At 36.5% G+C, this 18396-nt stretch overlaps 1 protein-coding gene across 1 annotated transcript in view; it reads right to left on the reverse strand.

The window, feature by feature from the left end:
- The window catches only part of LOC134754451 (pikachurin), a 173940-nt gene extending 162108 nt beyond the window's left edge, over nucleotides 1–11832 (reverse strand). Inside the window, exon 1 of the mRNA XM_063690786.1 lies at nucleotides 11639–11832. The gene's annotated coding sequence lies outside the window, so the exon portion shown is untranslated. The remainder of the gene's footprint in view (nucleotides 1–11638) is intronic.
- Nucleotides 11833–18396: the final 6564 nt, after the last annotated feature.

Raw genomic sequence — 18396 nt, forward strand, 5'->3', positions numbered from 1 at the left:
AAAGTACCTAGGTGAAACATGTTATTAAAGCTTATAAAGAGTTCTTTTCTATAAGAAAAAGTTCCTCTAACTTTTTGAGCTAATATCTAGTCTTAAGACATTTCGAGGAAGCCCGACTAATCCCAATTGGACCTCTTCTCCACTCTGAGTTGAGGGTCAGATGTATGTCGCTATAGCAAAAATCAATGACTGCTCTAAATCTTGGGATCATGTTGACAAAAAGTAGTACAGTCAAAGTACCATTTCGTACCTTGTCACAGTGACAATCAATATGAGTATTAGTAGTAGTAAACACTTTATTGCTCAAAACAAGTACATAACACAGAGAGGATACAGTAAATGTGTATTACAAAGGCTCAAAGGTAATGAGTCGCTAGGGACCTCATACTATTGTCACTGTGACAAAGGTACGAAACGGTACTGAAATAAATTACTTTTAAGACACAACCGGTAAAGCGCTAAGAAAGACGCTCAAATGACGCAATCTTATGACATTGCCGGTGGTTACGAGTACGTGAAACTTACACCCGTCGATCATGTAAAAGTCCTAATGTTATCAGAGGGCCTACCGCGAACCACGTTCGACGTGTTGCCTCCCTGTCACACTTACGTAAGAATTTACTAGTGCGACAGAGAGGCAACACGTCGAACGTGGTTCGCGGTAGGCCTTCAGGCAATATTTTCGTATGAAACAGGTCACATCGCACTCTTTCGCTTATTACGCGGGCACGTCATTTATCTGTCCCATTTGTGGCCGTCTGTCGCTTCCGCATCGACCTCACGAGCCTTATTGTCTACTAGGGTGGGCCTTTTGTGAAAATTTGGGAAATATGTAATGCAATACATAATTTTTTATTTTTTTTATACTACGTCGGTGGCAAACTAGCATACGGCCCGCCTGATGTTAAGCAGTCTCTGTAGCCTATGTATGCCTGAAACTCCAGAGGAGTTACATGCGCGTTGCCGACCCTAACACTCCTCTCCCTCGAGCTCTGGCGACCTTACTCACCGGCAGGAACAAATTTAAAAATGCCTAATTTTATGTAGATTACGTAAAAAATTATAGCAAAAAATCTAGCTATATACTTTTAGCCCTCTACCAACGGTTATACTCGTATATAAACATATTTCTTTGTAAAATATTATTTTATTATTTTTTGTATTGTTTTACTTGTATATATAAAACAACCCACTTAGTATCAGAAATGATTTTCATTTAAGTATATTTTTTCTGAGATCTAATGGTACTGCGTAAATGTACGTAAATGCGTAATGTAATGGCACGCCGTTATTTCGCATAAATAGTACTATGAAAACGGATTATATCGTGTATATTGTTCATAATTTTATTTCATGAGTAACTATCGCGGTAACCGAAGACAATATCGCATAAATAGTGTTTAGTTTAAAGTTTATATAATACATTATGTATGTTAGTCTGTAAGGTATTTGTATGTAGATCTCGTGCCCTAATTAATGTTCTAAACATATGGCAGAAACGCTTACAATCAGAATAAAAAATAACATATTGGTTCAACCAAAGATTTTGGCTCAATCGCGTGAAAGTATGCCTAAAATCACCAAATATGACACAATTTACAACTTTTGGCCATCGTGTAAAAATAGGAATGAATAACAATAATGCATTAAACTAATGCATATCATGTATGTAAAGAATTGCACGTTCATATTAGATAGCATTTAAAAAACAATACTGTACAAGTTACTTCGGTTCTCGTATTTCACGTGACTAATGATTAGGTATTGTGTTGTAGGTACATTAAATATTTGGATATTATTATTTATTATTTTTTAATAAATTAAACATAATTATGGTTGAATTCGTTTAATTGCAGGTTCTTTTATGCCATATTTTAATAATCGAAAAAAAGCCATCTAACATATTTCTCTACCTTTTTTTTTCGTTAGCGGCTGGTAGAGGGCTAACAGTGGTACTAAAGTTTTAATTTTATGACAGTTTTACGATCTACGTATTTTCCCGCAACTTTTGATACCTATTGCATTAGAATTTTGAAATTTTATTTTTCTCCATACAACAACGGCCCACCCTATTGTCTACAGCGACAAACGTGACAACAGCGACAACGACAATAATAAGAATACATCCACTGTCACTTTTTTTAGAAGAGTGACGTATTTGCGTACCTATATAGCTTTCGGCGCTAGCGCAACGGGTGACCTTTCAGGCATTAAAACTATTTTGAGCAATCTGTGCCCTAACCCGTTACCTATGTACATTTGACTACAAAGAGATGTATCCACTTTTTCACTTTATTAGAATGCAGTAAGGTGAAAAAGTGGAAACATCTCTTTGTAGTGACTTTTCCCTATAGGCATTAAAACTATTTTGAGCAATCTGTGCCGTAACCCGTTACCTATGTATACTAAGCTATAGGCAATATATACCAATTCAATATTAATATAAGTGCCTTTGCACACACGTACGCGCATAAAACATTTTATTTTGATTTGCACGTCGAGGACTACTTTTGAATCATAAAAGATCCCTTTTGCGAGAAAATTTCATCAGTACTAAATGTCCGTTTCAAACCCTAAACGTGTACTTTATTTTTTCCAGACGGTCCTAGATGAAATTCGCTCGACAAACTATGTTTTTAATAAAAGTTTAATGAAAGTATGCTCTGTTGCAATCGCGAGAGTTCAGGGAACTTGTGGGTTCAAACTACAGCTTAAGAGCCCTTTTGTAAACGAAATTAAGGATAATATCGACAAAGTACTTACAAAGCGTTGAACTAATATCGAACAACGGCTCTTTAAGTAGTGAAAGACAATCGCTAAGTACACTTATTTATAGAACGTTTTAGTCGATTTCATAATTCGTTGAATACGTAATCCCAATATTTCCAATCTATATATCAATCCCATATTTTAGGCTGAAGGATTATTTGCTACGTGTATTTAAGTACTGTTTTATTTAGTCTGAGAAAGAGATTACAGGCTCTAAGCCGTGTTATAAAAGACAACTTTAAAAAATATTTATGTATGACGTCCTTTTACCGTAAACTTTTTATACTGTCGAAAAACAAGACACAAAATTTTTGTATCTGTTTTCTCGCACCTTACACGTGTCAGTAGATCAGTACGCTAGAGATATTTATCAATAGCGATATAGCGATAGATGACAAGATAGCTATGGTTATACCACCTATTTACGCTGATGATACCTATACGGCGTGTATTTTTGATGTAACCACAGACTTAATATAAAAAGGATATGAAACGTTTAAAAAAAAATGTTCGTTAGTCTTAACTACTAGTACCCGTAGCATGAGTCACTGACAGTGTCAAAACTGACATATACGCTAACGTCTACGTTATGGATGGTATAGAAAGGATGCCAATCTCATAAGGCAGAATTGTTGCAAAAGTGACCGCTTTCAGCTGTAAATAATAGTTCCTAATCTCTCCAGTGGCGCTAGTTTGGCTCTGGGACATGAGTATAACATGAACCATATAAGGCAACAAATAACCCGACCAAATTACGTAGGTTGTTTTTGGTAGTATTTCGGTGTATGGTGGCGCCGCCTAATTACTGTTTTTTGATGGACACTTTTCATACATAGAGATTTGGCTCCTTTATATAGTCTCCATGGTCTACGTAATTTACTTTCTATACATCCCGCTCGCAGTAATCTGCGAGTACAAGCGAGATGCATAGAAAGTAAGTTACGTTCTCGATAGCATTTATGTCAGTGCCAAACTGGTGGTAGCCACACTGAGCGTAATTAATTATCTAAAAAAAATTTGTATTGCTTACGCATAGGTTATCATTGTCATTAATTCATCATCACTTGTGGCATTTGTAACGTAACGTTTGAAATAAAAACAAAAGTGACAAAATGCGTACTGTATAATTTAAAAAAAATTAAAGTCGTACAGTTTTAATAACAAAATATGAATGTTTGTTCATAGGAGCCTATACGATCTAAGTACGAGTTTAGAATATGTGTGCATCTTTGGCTTCCTTTTTACCATCGACTTTTTATTTGGAACCATTACGGGATGCACTAACCAGGGCCGGATCTAGGGTAGAGCGAGTGGAGCGGCCGCTCTAGGCGCCGGATGACAAGGGGGCGCCAAAATGGCAAATGAGAAAAAAAAAGTTTTAAAAGACGCGAGTGTGACGCGGGCCCAAAATACGGTTCGTTTTGCTTTCAACGAAGGGCGCCAAAACCCGATTTCGCTTTACCCTGATCAAGGACTCGGGCCGGCACTGGCACTAACTCTAGTCTTTTAAAAATAAAGAACTACCTGGAACTTCACCCGGGAACTAACATGGATCCAGTTTTTATCCGCTGGCTGTGAATTATGAGCCTTTCACTGCGTTGAAGTTTTATATCTTAGTTAAAGGAGGAGTGCTTTATTTAATGCTTATTTTCAGTTAAACCCAAGGATTAACACTGAAGGCTAATTGACTTGATATAGTTAATGCTTTTTGAATTAAGCAGAAACATCTGTAAATGATGCTAGTAAGTTTAGAAATAAATTAAGTGGAAAATTCACTGTCTTGGGTGGGACTTGAACCCACGACCACTAGATCACTAGTACAGTGTTATACCATGCAATGGTCTTTACCATCATCGTCGACTATGACAAAAATAATAAACACAAAAATTAACAGTTTTATTGACCGAAGCGTAGCGAAGGTCTACGTTTTGACTCGGGCATTTTGCTTTCGTATGTCCAGATGTTCTCTTCTACAGGTCGCAATTTTCAAACGATTCTCGTGAAATTTTGTGAACAGATTCTGTGATTAAATAGAATTTTTTTGTCGATCTGGTGTTTGGATTTTTTTTATCTATTTATGTTGAAAAAAATCAAATTTCGTATTGTTGATTGGTCAAGCGCGGGCTAAGCGTACCTATTCGTTTCATTTTTACAAGCTTTTATTTAACTCGAAGCCCTAAAAGAATATGTTTTTTTATATCTTTGTGATTTATAAATTATTCTATATTCTATGCTCGCGAGGTTTACAGCTCACAGAGCCACTAGTATTATTCTCCTTTTTGTCATTTAAAGAAAGTAACGAAAACTGAAATTAAATGTTTTTATTTACTTACTCTTAATACTACAACTTTAATACAGGATCTCCAGTCATTCATTGAATAATATCGTCAGTAACATTTGTGTAACATTTGTACTTTGTAGAATGTTTACCCTCATGGTTTTAAAACTCCCGTCTCCCCGACCGCCATTGAAGTACAACCACACACACAGAGCTGTGTTTTTCCGCGCGCCTTTTCTTTTCTCTGTATAAAGGCGCAGATGAAATGCCCCTCTTGTGGGAATGTTCACATGGCGCTGAATAAACTATGGAGGGGAGTTATTGGAATTCTGATCCCTGAATTTATGCCTTCAGCAATATGGGGGATATAAAAGAATTACTGTAGGTATAAATATGTACGGAGAGTTTTTTTAAATAAGCGAGCTGTATTGAAATTATTTTCAACGACGATTTTGCAAGACGTAAAATACAAGTAAATTTAATAGAAAATCCAATATTTTTTTTAATCTGAATAGGTAGGCTCTTTATTACCGAACATTTGAAACTGTTACCAAAGATAGATATAACTCCGTAATAGATGGATACAGTCTAAGGAAAAAACGTGCCTCGAAAATCAGGAAAATTTGATTCTCGATCAGATGGCGCCACTACCTTTGGCCTACTCTCGTATAGAGGGCGTTGCCGGTTTCGTTTGTTATTTAACAATTTTAACGCATATCAGTGAAAGAACATGGGTCAAAATCATAAAAATAATTAATGGAAATAAAAAAAATAATTTATCAATCATTTATAGTCATCCATATTTAAATACATTTTATCGTATTTTTATAAATCTTCATTTTTAGTTTTAAAGTATGTCGATAGATGGCAGTGAATTTACTGTGGTTACAAAATTTACTGTGACTGTACCGCTCTATCCTATTATATCCTCTTTGCTGTTACTATGTATGAACATAAAAAAATAAATGTGCAGATTTTATGTTATTAGGTACCATGTTGGTACTTCTTTAGCCCACAAAAAAATGCTTATAATTTTTCCTAAGTGGATGAAAAATGGTTTGGAAAATTGTGTGATTATGTAACGATTAATACGCGAACGAATAATACACCATAATTACGTGTCTCTATTATTTGTATTCCCATATAGGAAGTGGTGGGCGTTCTCTTATAGGTAGGTACTTAAACGTAATCAGAAACATCAAAGCTATGACATAATAGATATTTAGGATTCGAATCATTGTCATTATCAATCGAACGTCCACAACAATTAAATTGCTTTGCGCCTTTGCGCACATTCTAAAGAGGTAAAGTGAAGGTGATTTGTTTGCATATTCGTAGTAATTTATAAAGTGAACAATTTTATTTGCCTTGCTCACCATAATTTGTGTAAGAATATTTTGCGACTGATGCGCATAGACCCTGTTTATTCTATCGTTTCTGGTCACTAGGTATATTTAGGTCCCAGGGACCAAAAAATAATCAGTGTCATCACACAACAGACTTCGACAATAATGTGGATACGGAAAGTAGTTGAAACGCTGAAAGAATTGCCCAGTGACAATCTAATATGAACAGTCAGTCAAACAAGCAACTCGTAAAACTAAACCAACGCCAAAACCAATTAGATTCCAATTTAATCTCAAAAGTCAGTCGAATAAAGCCTCAGCTTAGTGGAGCCCAGGTTACCACGAACCAATGAATAAATTTCAGGAATGGCCCAACGGAAAGGCAAGCAAATGCATCGGCTTTGTGAGCTGGTACGACCGCTTCGATCCCATTTTTTTGGCAAATAATACAGGTTGGTCCAAAAAAAATTTGACAATTTTTTTTTAGTGCGGCATATTGTTGATGATATTAACAAACGTTTGCGTTTTTGTATCAAAGTTAAAGGAGAATATTTTAAAGATAATACGTTTTGTTTAAGTTAAATGATTGTAGTTTTAATTTTTAATGACATTTTGTAAAAACGTGTAGGTAAGGTAATTAAAAATAAATATTTCTCGACCTATTTTTGGGCTAACCTGTACTTTTTTTGGGCAACAATTTGCGGATCCAATGGTAAACTTAGGAAGTGATAATAATAGTACATTTCGATGCTAGTGCGGAAAGTATGTCATTACTTCACGAGTACCGAGATATCTTGCCCCGAGCCGTAGGCGAGTGGCAAGACTCGGGACGAGTGAAGAATGACATATCCGCACGTGGATCGAACGACGTTTTTTAATACAGTTGCGAAAAAATAAGAAAAGCAACAAGGAAGGAATGGAATTCGAAACTTTTATATTATTAATTCTGTGACATCATTGACATTATGAAGAGGTGTTTTTCTAGCTTTTATTCGACTAGAATAATAGATTTTGTTATTATCATTGAACCCACTTCAAAGAAAGTTTTTTTTTCAAATGCATGTTCTATAAGACAGAAACAATTGTAAATATTAAAACATTGTACTATTATTACCTAAATATCGTTATTTACGATTATTTGTGTATCGTATATTTATAAAAACAATATCGAATGTTGCCTTTGGAAACTTAAAACATTCTTGCAGTAAGAAAATACGCCTCTTCTTTGACAGGCGTTCCGTTCCATTCAGACAACTTATTAAGAACGGTTTTTCAACATTAAAAAATAAATACTTATAATGATGAAGAGGTAAGTAATAAAATATGAAATATGCATATTTTTCGTATTCTTTTTTATGTTGATTACGACATTTAAAGGAAACTAATATTAACACTCATCAATAAGTAGCCATGAATTGGAACAAGTAAAAATTTTAAGAAATTGGAAAAGCAAAAAGCACTAGTTCTCGAAAACCAACTTTCCGCACGCTAAACAGCCACGAAAAGTAGCACTTTTTGAGCAACTGTATTAAAAAAATATTTTAAATCTGCGAATAGCAGTTAGTCTTACTTTTGACTTGACCATAATGTTTTGCCAGAAAGTGTCTATAGGTACTTATATATCGTCATGTCATAAGAGGAGGGTAATATTTGCAGTTGTCTGTTAATGTTCATATGGATATTTCTGTTATGATGTTATCAACATGAACTCAACATGTTTTGTTCTGTGTGTGTGTTCACTCATGTAAAACAATATGTACTTACAAATACGATTTGGGATTATTAATTGCTGTATAAAAATATTACGAAACTTCCGTGAGACACAGACATATTAAATACCACCGCCCGTATTAAATAATACCGGTCCGTCACCGTCGACGCAAGCTCCTGATGACGCTACTCGGTACGGAGTGAAACATGTCGAGCGTTTTCGACTTAAAATACGTGAGTGACCCGTTATTAATATATTTAAAAATATTACGTATTAAAAATCTGGTATTTTAGGTAGTTGGCCCACGTTGGGCGACACTGGTAAACCGTATAGGCACATTTTGTAATAAAAATACGCATTTTATTTTGAGAATGTCCTTATTTAATCGTTATATTTTAAGAAGGGGGCGTCCATTAATTGCATGAGGTATTTTTGATTAATGGACTGGGTAATTTGGTATTACCAGGGTAATTTACCTGCTAAATTAACTTTAAGCCATAATCAGGTAGAACAAGAACTCTAACTGGAATATATAAAATTATACCTAATTATGTCATTTAATGAGTGTTTTCCTGTTGCCATTGTAATAATTTAGGAGTAAAACCTTAATAGATACTTAGTAATTTGACGAGTAATATTTTTTGTTCAGGAAAGATGGGAAGTTTATACAGCTTTTATAAAAGCTTTCATCAAACGGGTTTGCCCTCTATTTCAATATACGTATAGGTAGGAATGTTCGATATTTTTGTTTGGGATTTCGCTGGGACGTGAATAAATCCGAGATTAGAGATGTGTTCAATATTTTTGTAACAGATTTTAATTCACCAATTTTATTATTGTTTATACAACACAAATATGACATACTTATACTATAATACCTATTATAAAATTATCATTTAACACAAATATGCCTAACTATACATTTTGTCTCTTGGTTCTTGTAAAACGTTTCCTACAAATAAAAAGTTGATTCACTTTCAGGGTTCCGTACCCAAAGGGTAAAAACGGGACCCTATTACTAAGACTCCGCTGTCCGTCTGTCTGTCTGTCACCAGGCTGTATCTCATGAACCGTGATAGCGTGAATGTTAAAACTTTGCCGTTGCCGCTATAACAACAAATACTAAAAAGTACGGAACCCTCGGTGCGCGAGTCCGACTCGCACTTGGCCGGTTTTTTACTTATAACTGTCAGTACAGCCATAATAATAATAATAATAATAATAAAATACTTTATTGTGCACTACAAAGAAAAATACATGTTACAAACAATGACAGGACATAAGTGAGTAGGTAACAACAGGCGGACTTATCGCTAAAAAGCGATCTCTTCCAGACAACCTTCAGATAGCGATTCAGTGGCTAGAAATAAGTTAATGGGCAGTGCAAAATAACAAAGGTGTAAAGTTTACAAATCAAATACCTACGTATAAATAACAAACAATGAAAAATAATCTACATAAACTACATATATTATTTAAGCAACAATAATACACTACATAAACCTACACAAAATACATAAATACATAATGAGAATTCAAGCAAGAGAAGAATAACGACCAGGTAGCGTGAACAAAAAGAAAAATATATATGTGTAAGTGAAAGGACCAAGACTAAGAAAGAGATTTTAAATAGTGTTCTTTTAGAAGTTTTTTAAAAATGGGTAGGGATTGAGCACGTCTTATATCAATGGGCAAAGCATTCCACAATCTTACAGACTGGAAAGTGAAGGATTTGTTGTAGAACTTACTAGATGACCGAGGGGCAGCAAGAAGGCGATTCTGAGAACACCTAACAGACAAAAGAAAACTAAACCGTTTTTTAAGGTATTCAGGAGTATTTGGAATAAATAAAGTGCGATAGAGTAGAGACAGGATATGTGTATTACGTCGGAAACGAATCGGTAACCACCTGAGCTGTGACCGGAAGCTGGAGACATGATCAAATTTTCGTAGCCCGAAAATGAAGCGAATGCACACATTTTGAAGCCGTTCAATCTTGTTCAATTGCTCTTCGGTAAGATCGAGATAAGAGATGTCGGCATAGTCTAAAATGGGAAGAAGAAGGGATTGGGCCAGCGCGGTTTTAGTGGAAAGTGGTAAAAAGTTGCGGAGACGCCTAAGAGATCCCACAGCGGCAAAAATTTTACGACCGACTTCATTAAGTTGCGGACCCCAGGAAAGAGTACGATCCATAATCACGCCCAGATTCTTTACTTGGGCCGAGTACGGGATCTGGACCCCATCGAATAAAATAGGAGGCAGACTCTCAAAATTCACCTTAGCTATGTTCTTGGGGCTACCAATAATAATAGCTTGGGTCTTCGTAGGATTAACTCTAATTCCATAGCAAGAACTCCAGTGCAAAATGCGCTCTAAATCAGAGTTGGTGATACTGTATTAAATGCAGAAAAATTACATTTTTCTTTTATGTGTGTTTTAATGGCAGCTGCTGAGATGTCATCCAACCAACGCCATAAAACAAAAGGGGCTTAGTAGGAATTACGCCCGGCCGAGAATCGTGACCTAACCGTTTTTAACTGCGATTAGTATGTTCAGTGCTAGGAATTATCTTGGCACACAATATTAGCATTAGTATGAGAATACAAGGGTATTCTGGGCAAGCCTAATTTCAAAAATTGTATGCTAGTGGCTCTGTGAACTATAAACCTCGCGATAAGCTTCATAATTCATGTGCTTAAAAAACATTAAAAAAACTTACTTCGTTGAGGTATCACAGCGAACTGTGCCATAGATCTTACTGGCACTTAAGTCCTTTATGCCGATTTCTACCATTTTGAACATTTTCCAAAAAACGAGACGACCTGCACACAAAATTCCAAGAGAATCGGTTGAGAAATGCGACCTGCAGAGGAGAACATCCGGGCATATGAAAGCATTCTTGCCCAAGCTGAAACGGAGACCTTCGCTAACGCTCGGTCAAAAATATGTACGAAAATCAAGCCCTCCAGTAGCGTTAGAGGTAAAGTTATAATTTAGATACTCTACTAGAAAAATGGAATATATACACCAACGTTAAAGTTCAAAATATCATGATATGCGTAGCTGTGGCTCACATAGTACCTACTTACGTACACATTTGGACTTCTATGTATAGCTTATAAGTTATAACAAAATTAAAATCATGCCATATTAGATCAATTATTTTTACTTATAATATCAAAACTCAAACATTATATTTTTTCGAAATGTAGGTGTAAGTTACAATAACTGTCCAAATATCACAGAGAATTGGCTATATTAAAATTAATAGCACCATCCATTGCCCACCCGTCAATTAAGAGAATCCAAGAAAACGCCTTAAGTAAAATAAAAGACCCTTAATCAATAAATTAATAAGATTTTGAGACGCCCTCGCAAAAAACTTTTTAAAATCAATATTATCAATACATTTTCTTAGTATCAATCACTGTTAAAGGTAAGTATAATTGCATTTATTCGTAGATAAATAAGACGTTTTCTCTGATTTAAAACCATAAAGAGTATTTTTTCTCCCAATAACATAGTGTTACTTACAGTTGGCTGCTAATGTCGTCCCCCAAAAAACACCCTCAATTCCAAATTCAAAATGCACAGCACTAGTCAAACTGTCACCAAAACACTGGCACAATGTAGTCTAATGGTGTCAATTATTTCTTTCGGAAACGGTTCTGGCAAAGGAGTTTCGGAAACGCTCTGCGTCGCGGCGTCGATACGCGGACTGAGCGGCCATGACAGTTTTGGCTGGGGTGGCGTACGCATGCGCCCTGGCCGCCACCTTAAGGTCATTCCCCATTGTTACCTCTTGATGAGGGTAGAAAATTGATGCCAGCTCAAATTGGAGGCGAAGAAAACCTTTTTAAGTTACAGTGGATAAGTAACAACGTTAATTTCAGTAACTGGCGCTTTGATCCGCCGCCAGAATCTCATTGTAAGTGCTTTTTATGACATATTAATAATTAAATGTACCTGCTTAAGTCGTTATTTTAGGACTTACATTTTTCAGCACATTGGTAATTTGCTAGACTAGGTACATTTTTCTGCAACTAACTATCAGTAATTAACCTTCTACGAATAAGTTAAACAATACACCATATATCGCCTTAACACACGGAGATCCTTATGAACGACACCTTATTAGCATTGCCTTCAGGGCCCACACACATACCCACGATACGACGTCGTATCGTGGGACGACGCGACGCCGTCTAACGTTGTGACGTCGTGTCAAGTTGCTACGTCGTGTCGTAGAAACTGTGGTAGGTGTAGCGAGAGCCAATAGAGAGTACTCTCTCCAGGCAGGTGTTATGCCTGGGGACCGAAGTCCACTGAGAGTTAGTCAGAAGGAGTATATATAGTTAGTGACATTTGAAACTTCGTAAGCGCGATGTAGGTTTCTAGCTAATTGCGTTCTAGCTCCCTAACGCCATCTGTTAGATTACGTCGACAGTGGCAGCTAGTGGGGACGCCACATCAGCCCCCCTTTGAGCGGAGGGGTCAGCGACGACGTATGAAGCGTGCAGCGAAACCAGGTGTGTGCTCGAGCCAGTGTGACGAGCGAAGATGCTCAGAGTCACAGGCGAGCAGAGCTGCTCAGAGCCAGTGTGACGAGCGCAGTTGCTCAGAGCCAGAGCGGCGAGCGGAGAGAGAGGGAGTGAGAGAAGTTGTGTGCCAGGCATGAATATTTACAAGATATTTACAGGATATAATACATATGTACAGAACTGTACAGAGGCATGCAAGGTGGCACACAGAGAGGAAACTGTTTTTGCTGCGAGGCGGCGTCATCAGGATCTTGAGGTCTTCATAGCTGTCCAATGTCGGAAGGTCACCAATGTGGTAAGTGTAGAGAGAGGGCAATAGAGAGTACTCTCTGCAGGCGGGTGTTATGCCTGGGGACCGAAGTCCACTGAGAGTTAGTCAGAAGGAGTATATATAGTTAGTGACATTTGAAACTTCGTAAGCGCGATGTAGGTTTCTAGCTAATTGCGTTCTAGCTCCCTAACGCCATCTGTTAGATTACGTCGACAGTGGCAGCTAGTGGAGACGCCACAAAACCTACGACGTCGTATCGTGGGCACTATACGATGTCCTATAACGTTGCGACGTCGTGTCGATCTAAACTGCAAGTAAACTTTCTGCGACTTCTTAAGAGGCAATAGGAGCAGAATAAGAACACGTCTGTTGCAATCCTCATCTCTTGATTAACTGCGATAGTTCTTTACATTTTCTACGTCAGGGTAGTAACATGCCGTAAATCGTATTATTAAACCGCGATTAGAATACGATCACGTAATATATGTCGTTTTTGAATTTATGACACGAAATGACATTGTCAATGCTAGTGTGCAGATCAATAAAAATATGTACTTACTTCAGACTGAAGAAGTTTTAAAGCTGTGGAAAAAATATCAAATTCATTTTACAGTTGACTATTACACAAACATTTAATTACTTGTATTAAATCTACAGTAGGTCCTACACCCGGCACCTATCGATCAATAATTTTCCGCGATTCATATTTTATTGAGAGACATGACGATTCATATTTTATAGAAAGACGTGACAGACAGACGAACGGACAGAGCCGCATAAGGGTTTTTTGTACGGAACCAACTTTTTGGTACGAGACCCTAAAAGGCATAATATTTATTAAGAATAGCGCTAAAATATGTGTGTAGTGACTGTTTATCGTCATTACCATTATCTGTTGAGCCTCTGCGAGCTGTTTTGCAACCCCCATGGCCACGCCATTTTGAACAAAAAGTGCAAAAACATACAATACGATAAAAAATCTAGGTAAGTATATTATAATTATCAAAGCTCCTCAAAAATTTCATGAAAATCGATGGAAAAATGCAACGCGCCGAGCAGCCGGACAAACAGCGTAGGTACATACGAAAAGCTGAAACGGACTATCGCTTGCTCAGTCAATAACTGTCTGGACTTGTAGTATGAAGGCATATTGTCGTATATTGACAAATAATATGAGTATAATTATTAATTTGTTGTGCTAACGGTACTTTCGAATCGTAGTCTGATTGTGGTCGACTAATACTACGATACGATATCGTACCGTGAATAAATTAATGCACATTGTAGATTTCCACGTTACGGCGCCGCATCGTGACACGACGTCGTATAATGTCGAGACACGACGTTGTATTGTGCCACGACACGACGTCGTATCGCGCCACGGTACGACGTCGTAACGTCTCACCACGTCGCAACGTGAGACGACGTCGCGTCGTCCCACGATACGACGTCGTATCGTGCGTATGTGTTGGCCCTACGCCTACGCGGTCAACTCTATTTCGGGTATTCCAAGCTTTGAAGGGCAATTAATTGGCATTGGCATTTTACTCATATTGAAAACCCACTTGTTAATTTACCATTCTAACGACAGTTACAATATACTTAATGATTACAAGCTGAGTGATCGTGTCGTCGACGACAACATATATCTATTTAGAAACTGGTATTGATAAAAAAAAATGTTGTACAAGGGGGCAAAGTTGTTGTTTAAATGAAACGAAATGAAAATCTTTTTTTTTTTCAGGCAACCTAATGGCCCATTGTCAAAATTAAGCTCACAGTATAGTGTTCAACAGTCTTGTTACTCCATTGTCTATGGTAATAGATGAGACCACCTGTTGTCTGTGTCTATACTCTCACGAAGATATAGGATAGGCGCCCTACTCATTATGCCTCTGGTATGACATACGCTAATGGCATTCATCTTCATAAGTCCAAACCTCGATCGTGCCGTAGGTATAGAGCAGAAAAACTCGTCCTTGAAAAAATGCAATAAGACTAAAAAATTCGGTCAGGATTCTTATCAAAATTTGATTTAACCTTCCGCATTGATAAGACCCTATAAAATAGGGATAGGAGATAGGTATAAAGTGTAAACCAAGGAAACGAAGCGTGACGAACTACTATTAGAATTTAATTATATTAATTGTAGTAAATTTAGTAATCATACACAAAAATATAGCATTAAATTAGATGCCATTATGTTTTTTGGGAATAAAGAAGTAAAATTATTGAAAAACTGTAACTTGAACTAGACTATGATTTTTTTACAAAATATACGGCCTATGACCTCACCATAAGATAAATCGAATGACATTTTCGATGCTACAGCTAGTGGAACACACAGCACAAACATACGGTACCCACTTACACTGTGACATAATTATGTAGGTAAGGTACTACTACCAAATACATAAACTGATAACATCCATTTTGCTTTACCGTATTCCAGTAAAAAACAGTAATTCTCATAACAATGCTATTTTAAAATTCATAAAACATTTCCCCTTATAGAAGTGGAAAGATGTCGGAAAGCGAACATCCCTGGTATTAAGTACTCACAAGCCTCATTTTCCGAGCCTGAGTTAGAGTCAAACCCGTAAAATAAGAATTTCATTACATAAGTAAAGCACAAAGCTATTTGGGACACTCGGGTTTAAAATAAGAATTTCATTACATAAGTAAAGCACAGAGCTATTTGGGACACTCGGGCTTAAAATATGACCCTTATTTTGCTCAGTTACCTAATTCAGTAAACGTTTTGTCCCGTCTAAAAAAATATACTTAATTCCTTCCGGTACCGTACCTCGAAAGGAAAAAACGGAACCCTTATAGGATCACTTTGTTGTCCGTCCGTCCGTCTGTCTGTCAATACCCTTTGTCTCGGGAGCACGTGATGGAATCGAGTTGAAATTTAAACCATATACTTAGGTCTATAATCCCTTGAAGTTGTGAAAAAATCAAACTTCTAAGTTAAATAAAAAAAAGATATGGCCGTTTATGCCGCAAAAAACGTATACTTCGACACTCGAGGGAATCAAAATGTATCTCCTATGTATAGGTATGTATGTGTAATGTATGTATGTGTCTACCGTTGACCTAGAACTATTAAATTTGGCAAGTAATATGGTCTTACACTACAAGAACAGGTAAAAATCTGAAAACTATAAAATTGTAAAAAATAATAATGAATTAAAAAATACGTTAAGTTTGTACGGAAACCCTCGATGGGCGAGTCCGACTCGCACTTATCCGGTTTTAGATAATACAAAATATCGGGAAAAGTACCTAGGTGTAGGTAAAATGTTCCCATATCTAGAGCAGTCCGCTAAAAAGAATAAATTATACATAACAATGTAAGGAGCACCAGTGTAAACCTATTTTAAACGGAGTATTCAAGTGGAATGGAATATCCCCGTGCCGCGGCTATACAAGGAACTGTCTAGAAAAGCCTTAAAATTGTAAAGATATACCTATACAGAATTGTGTATGAATTTCATTTCGCTATATTTATTCCTGTAGAATTTTAAGCAAAGTTAATACCCAGGGGAAGTATATAGGTACCAGGGACTGAAGAGGTACCTTTAAAAACGGTTTTGACCGGTCTTTTTAAAGGTAATTTCTGTTAAATAAATGTTACTATAATATCAAAGATTTTTTTGAAGATACATAATATCTCTTTTGTGATACTTGTGACTGTAAATTAATTGTAAATAATATTGTGCATGGCAGATATTATTTAAATGTAAAATAATTAATTAATTATTAGGCACATATGTAAATAATATGTATAATTTTAGATTAGATAAGTATGTTGCCCTATGTGGAACTATGTTGCCGTGCCCTAACAGGGCGTCACATGAACAGCTTATATTTAAGAACACCTGTACCTGCTATGTGATATGCAATAAATGATTTCAATTTCAAAAGAATGAGAATCGATGTCGAGCTAGCGATCGGCGCAGTTTTTGAATTTAGTAATCGCGTTTGTAGTAATGCTGGGGATGGCTTCTTCGAAAATTGGTGACCCTAGGAGGTTTAGTGAGCCCTTGCTGACTACTTTTATATTGGGGGTGGTAGCTTTAAGTTTTTGAACGATGTCGGGATTAAATTGTGTTTATCTCAGTTAAGATAATGTATAATTTATGAACCTTCAGGTCTTTTTTTGTTGTATTTTTCTTTTGTTGCGGTACATCTTTTGTATCACATTTTTGATATGTTTATATGACTGTTTGGTTTCTGAATAAACGAAAAGAGAAGAAAGAAAGAAAGATTACAACGGTTTAAATATAATCGCACTTCTAAAAATTCAATTCCAACCCTATTAGCTTAAATTTATTTATTATTTCCGAAACGTCTGCTAGTAGGTACTGTGTTTACATCACCTCCTAGGGTACCATCATCCAAGTACCAAACGAACAATTTTGAATTCAGGTTTTGAACAACTGGATTGATAGCTAAACTGAAAATGGCTGGTCCGAGAGGGTCGCCCAGGTCCTAATACTAGTACAAATTACCTCCAATGAAATTTAAATCTTAATGAAATGGAACACTTGATTACTTTTATTTTGTTTCGTTCGATTTTAAAACAAAACTAATTCAACTCTATATTCTAATACCGTTGATTCAAATTCGATTGCCAATTTTCCTTGTATGGTGGGCCGGCCGCTAGGGGTGAAAGCATCGTACATCACTCAAGAGATAAAAGTTTAGTTTTACCACACTTATCTCACCTCTGGTTCCACTCCCACCCTAGTTCAATAAAAAATGTGGTAACTCGAAATTTAAAAAATATAAAACGCAGACCGTGTTTTACTAATTCACTTGCTCATACTTGCGCATAAATCTCACGTATATAGTTTTTTTTTTATTATGAACAAAAAACGGAATTTATAGAACCACATGTGGTTTTATCTAGAGACGGTGTGTATATTCGGCGTATACTCGTCGGCCTTGTGTGTAGATAAAATGCTACTTTCTCATCAGTTTTTGAAGAAATAAAGAGGGGTTTTACAAACTGGTGTAATGAAAATAACTATTTACTATTCTGTTGGTGTTTTTCAACCTGCAACTGTCTCTATCGCACTAATATGGAAGTGATGGAGAGAGATGACTACGCTACGCTTTGGAGCGTTTACGATTGGCATCTTGGCTAAGCACCCTGCTCTCGGCTGGAAAGAGCTGGAATTAGTCGCTCAAGCCCGTAATAAGTGGATAAGTCTTCTACGAGCCCCATGTTCCTATAGAACGACAACAGGAATATAATCACAGAAGGTTTACAGACTCAACTCCCAACAGCAGATTAAAAATTGCAGTATATAGGTATCTACATGTAGAATCAAAGAGAATTAAGAAGACATATAATGCTCACTCCATACATCGGTTTTGTTACCAAAAAGACTATTATTTTCGTAGTCTACATCTAGCGTCAAGTAACGGAACTATCAGTACTGCTACTCGACAATAGATGTCGTTGCAAA

Source organism: Cydia strobilella, chromosome 2 (genome assembly GCF_947568885.1).
Source record: "Cydia strobilella chromosome 2, ilCydStro3.1, whole genome shotgun sequence".
In the NCBI taxonomy this organism is placed as follows: Eukaryota; Metazoa; Arthropoda; class Insecta; order Lepidoptera; family Tortricidae; genus Cydia; species Cydia strobilella.